The sequence below is a fragment of the Cryptomeria japonica genome, chromosome 6 (assembly GCF_030272615.1).
Source record: "Cryptomeria japonica chromosome 6, Sugi_1.0, whole genome shotgun sequence".
Classification (NCBI taxonomy): Eukaryota; Viridiplantae; Streptophyta; class Pinopsida; order Cupressales; family Cupressaceae; genus Cryptomeria; species Cryptomeria japonica.
The window spans coordinates 438994146-439000145 of record NC_081410.1 but is presented as its reverse complement, the minus strand read 5'-3'; positions in this window follow the sequence as shown (position 1 = coordinate 439000145).

Below are 6000 nucleotides of genomic sequence, written 5' to 3'. Positions count from 1 at the left end.
ATTGGTTCTTGATTGGAATCATTAAATATCACAGGGAGATAATAATCCTATGTAAATGAAGAAGTGGGCCTTATACAAGTGATGAAGATAGATTTAAAACGGGTCAAATAACAAGAAGAGTACATTGTGAAACATACAAATGAAAAGAGAAGTGATGAAATCATATATAATAATAGGAATACAAGATATTTGGAATTTCCATAAAAAAAAAAATTAAATAATTCATTGAGATAGTTGAGAAAAAGTTGACCCATTTAATATAACTATTTAAATAAAATACAAAGTTAGAATCTAAATAAAATAAAAGGAAATAAATAGTGGATGAATAAGTAATATTTAAATTAGATAGATAGTGAAGACCTTACATATGGAGTTGTAATTTAATAAAATTAGTATAATTGATGAGAAGATTTGGAGAGTAGGAAAGGAAGGTCGATGCAATAGATGTTATGGTGATGCTAACAATGAACGAAAGAAATATAAAGTTAGTAAATATGTTGAAGAAAATTTGACAAGATGTGGTATTGGATTATTAATAAAGTTTCAAGCATTAGAATTAAAAAGATGGAAACATTTCCTAAGAAAGAACTTGAGGAGATGGTTATCATTCTAGATAAGGAGAATACAAAGAACTTGTATTAAGTTTTGATAAGTTTTAATAAGTAGAAATAGTTGTGAATGATTCCTTGAGAATTATATAGTGAAAATTTTAAGGAAATTGAGAACATGAAATTATGAAAGGAGAAAGTGGAAGAACATAGGCAAGAAGAGTGAGAAAATAGGGATATTTTTTAAACCCATAAAAAATAGCATGAATTTGATGAAATGCGAGTTGAGAGCTATACATAACGAATATTACTTGTTTGTGAATGATATTGAGTTACAATTGGGTGAAATGGAAGATAAAATAAAACAACCTTCTAAAGCAAATAATAAATACCAACAACAAAAAAGATATGATAGAAGGTGGAGTGTTTGCTAATTCCTCTCTTCATGATGGATAGAGGTCAAAGGAATACATTAATTTATTAAAGAAAAAAAACGTGTTGATGGTGGATGTGGTTTTTTTACCAACCTAAAGACTAGTTCTACCACTCAACCCTTATTTTATAGCATCATGATGAAAAACTAATTACTTGGGATATTCAATATAGGAATATCCTAGGCCTATAAGAAATCTTACATCAGTTGAAAATATTTCATTTTAATAAGGTTCATTTATTTATTTCATTAAACTACTTTTCTATCATTTTGGTGTACCTCAATAGAATATCTTGATATAGTATTCAAAAAAGCTCAAAAAATATGTCAAAATCTTCTTATGGTGTTGTAGTTCATAAGAATCATTACAATTTTATCCAAAACATCATAAAATCAAAATGCACACATGTTTATGTGTTCATTCATATTAATTGATACTTTGAATTATTGGAATTAAAGCTCAAATTAAGGTTGTTCATATATTATGCATTAATATGTAAGATTTGTGGTAATAAGTAGTTATTTGAGATGGTAATATTTGTTTTCAACCATAATTTTGGAATTATTTTTCTTATCCTAACCAATCCAAGAGTCCTCTACATCAAAGAACTATAAAGGATGTCTTGTTCATTTATAAATAGCTAATGAAGGATTATGGAAATATCCAAGAACCAAGTAATGTCCACTAGGGTATCACAAAGCCTACAAAATCATATAACTAGTTTGATGAAGCCCATAGTTTGAACCACTCATGTTAAAGTGTATTTTTTATATGTTAACTTGAGATTAATGTCTAATATGTTGCGGGTGTTTGATTGTTTGATCCCATATAGTGTATCTCACTTTTAAAATACGATGTTTTTTTCCTACATTTTTTAGAAAAAATAATTATTTAAATCTAGAGGGGTTCCATTTAATAATGCTTATTGTGAGGTAGTTAAATAAATTAGCACTAAATATTTTTTTATTTGATAGCCTATAGGCTTACATATTGCCTTCAATAAAACATCCTCCATACCTACCAAAATTTTGACAAAAAGGTAATGTTACTTCACATAATTTTGGGGGGACCAAATTAAGTGATCTAGTAATGTCATTTTGTAAGTATCTATCTCATAGTATTAGATTTTTAAAACTTACGATATGTATTATGTTTTTAAAATTATATGTTTATTTTATAATAAATGTAGGTTTGTTATGAGAAAGTAATTACTTCTATTAAAAAACACAAGGAACACTAACAAATAATGTTTTAAATGATAAACAAGCATACTACATTTGGCATTGATGTCCTTATTTCAATTGAAAATAACAATATAATGTTGATATGTGTGCTAGTAAAATATCTTGTAGAATGATATGGATTTTAAAAAAATGTTAGTATTGATTTAAAAATTAATTATAAATAAATATCATAAGAAATACCATATATATTCATGTACTAGATATTGAAGTTATGATCTAACTCCAAGAATTTTTTTAGTTTTTATTTTTAATGATTAAGACATAAAACTTAAAATAAGAGAAATAATATTTTAGTTTTTATTTTTTTTATAGAATAAATGTCACTTAATAAAAATAATATAACAAATAAAAATTGATTAAGACATAAAACTTAAAATAAGAGAAATAATATTTTTTAAATCTTTTCAAAATTATATCTTCATTCTAAATAATAAATGCCACAAACTTCATTAGTTTAACATCATCCTTAAATTTTTGACTTCTTATTTTCTATAATCGACACAAATTTGAAATGTAAAAAATAAATAAATTTTGAAACAACCTACTTAGGCCAAAAGTGAGACACAATATTATGGGATCACTCGTCCATAGTAGAAAAATATACCGATGAGATTTTGATTAATTATAATCCATGTTCACATCATTATTTTGTTTTAGTTATTTCTTTTCATGTATTATATTATTTTAATGTTAAATTTGCATTATTAGACAATCTTAGAAAGATCATCCTACCATGATTACATTATAGCTACCATGACTTGATTTGGTATGCATTTATTCAACATGTTATCTCTTGGTATTTAAAGATATTCATGGTTCCATTTATTCATATTCTACAATAAGAGATAAAGAAAATATTTAAATAGAATCATTTGAGAGCACTTTAATTTTCTAAAGGGATAAAGAATTAAATCTACTTCATCTACATATAAGCTACTTACACACTTATGCATATTATTGTCAATATTATTCACTGTCGTTAACCCAAATAGAAAATAAAATTGACCAAAGACAACATGTTGCATATTAAGTTGAAAACATCATAAAATTTCTTGTAAATACCACCTTGACCACATTCAACAAGTGGCAAGGGTAAGGAAAATAGATTTATTGAATAAAAAATTAGCCATATCACCTCTATATGGTACACTTTAGTTTCATACATCCAATTAAATCTATATAGATTGAGAAAGGTCTTAAGATTGAAGCATGTAGAACTCTTGAGAATACTTAGACTATGAAACATCTATCAAAGTAAAGACAGGCATTTCCTCTACTTTCCTAAACACATACACCTTATCCTCTACTTTATTTACCATTTTTATTATTATTCATTTATGAATCCAACTAATATAATATAGGTCAATATGTAATTATTAAATACAATAATTTAACTAACTGAAATTTATAAAATTTATTAATTAATTCTCTTATAGCTAGTAATTATATTTTATACATAAGAGATAAAATATAACCGATATATATTTAAAAAAATAAAAAAATAAATGATTGAATTATTCTTAATAAATAAATAAAATCTTAAAATAAAAATAATGTAAATTAAAAAATGTTAATTAAATAAAATATTTTAGAAATATTTGAACTAAAATAAAATTAATTTTAAATAAATAAAATAACACAAGATTTATTTTTAAGTATTGTTTGGATAGATGTATTTAAGATATATATTTTAGTATATTTATTATTTCTAAGTTAATTGAAAAATAAATTAAGAATCTAGTATTCTTATAATGAATATTTTTTGACATATAATTTAATTTAAATATCTAGAAAATTTGTTTCCATTTATATTTATTCAAAATAATTTAATTTTTTAAATAAATAAGTGTTAATTATATTATAAAGAAATATTATACATCATATTTCAATAAGGTGGGTTCAAAAATAACTTGTTAATAGGATTTCAAGGGTTAATCCTTTGGCAATTGACACTCATTGGATTCATTTTGTTGTCATTGATGGCAACAAGACATGATGGAAGTCATAAATCGGCACTAGGAAGCATATACCAACAGTTACCAGCTTTGGAGCATTCAGGGCTACACCAGCACCGACACCGACACCGACACCAGCATCAATGCTTCTTTGGAAGCTGACATCAAGGAGGATTTACTTAAATCATTTTGTAATTAATACTATCAAGGCTAGAAATTTTGTAAATGTATTGTAAGCCAACATAAGGCATATAATTTGTAATAGGTATATAGGTTAGTCTGCTAGGTTATTTTTGTAAGTGAAGTGATATATCAAATGTATGGATATAGGAGAATATAGCAGAACTGTATGATACAAAATATATGTATGGAGATCATTTTGTATGCGAGTAGTATATCTTGCAATGATCTTTAGATAGCTTGGAAAGCATTCTTGGAGGAGAAGAGATACCGGTAGCAATTCAGAGTTAATGAACCAGTATAGAGCAGCACCAAAACCAAAACTCTATTTGGCATAGTAGATGCATTCTTGAGTTCATTTTTAGTAATTTACTTTGGCAAAAAGCTTGTAGTCACTAAGGCTCTTTAGTGATGAGCAGTATGCTCTAGGCACTATGCTTTCCTGGAAGTGCAGGCCCCTATTATATGTAATATCTTTTCATATGGCTAGTGAGCTGATATTGTGGGTCACAAATCCCATCGTGGTTTTTCCTCATTGAGGTTTTCCATGTATAAATTCTATGTGTTATGGTGTTCATTTATGTGGATGGTTTATTTGCTTCTTGTTATATATTTATTTGTTTACCGATATACATATGCATGGTCTACATAGTTAAAAACTGTTCATTCTGGCATAACACTGATTCACGCCCCCCCCCCCCCCCCCCCTCAGTGTTCTTGGATCCCAACAAATCCTTCCCAAATTATGAAAATTAAAGTCTCATGGTTACCATCGAAACAATAGTGGATAAAGATGAATTTTCATGGTGTTGTGCATGGTAATCCTGACCCTTCAAGTGAGGGATGTATTGCAAGAGATTACATGGAAGCACTATTTCCAAATGTTATCAAACTTTAGGAGCCGATACTAATAATGAGGTAGAAGCCAAAGCCGCCCTCCTAGCAATCCAATTGGTGGGTAAATTAGGAGTAGAAAATATTCACCTTGAAGGTGATTCTTGTTAGACATTTCTGATAACAGGAGAAAACTAAGAGGGTGGGGGGGTGAATCAGTTTTCTCATAGGTATAACAGTTAATGTAGATTATAAACTTTATATCGGAGCACAAAGAAACCAACATAATGAAAGATAAAGAATGAAAGAACAGTACACACAACACCAATATTTGACATGGAAAACCTGGTAAAGGGAAAAACCACGGTGGGAAACCCTACCCACAATTAGATAATACTTCTGTAGCAGTATGTGAAATAATTACAATGGGGATTGCACTTGCAATCAGGCCAACTGCCTAGAGTGCACTACTCATTAGAAAAGGAAGTCTCACTAACTTACAAACACATCAGACTACAATCCAGAAAGAATGAACTATGGAAGTAGCATTTCCTAATTCTTGATACAGTTCTAGTTAAGCACAAATGTCTTCCCCACAACACCAAATCTTTCACAACCTTCTGCTGAATGATATATCACTATTCACACATAAACCTTTCTCTGATAATGCAGACATAACCATCGACACTGAGATTACTTGAATAAGTCACCTATAAATAAAATTCATCAACCTTAATGATAAGGTCGGCTAAACCCTAAACCAATAAACCAATAACTACAAAAATTGCATCACATGATATCACCA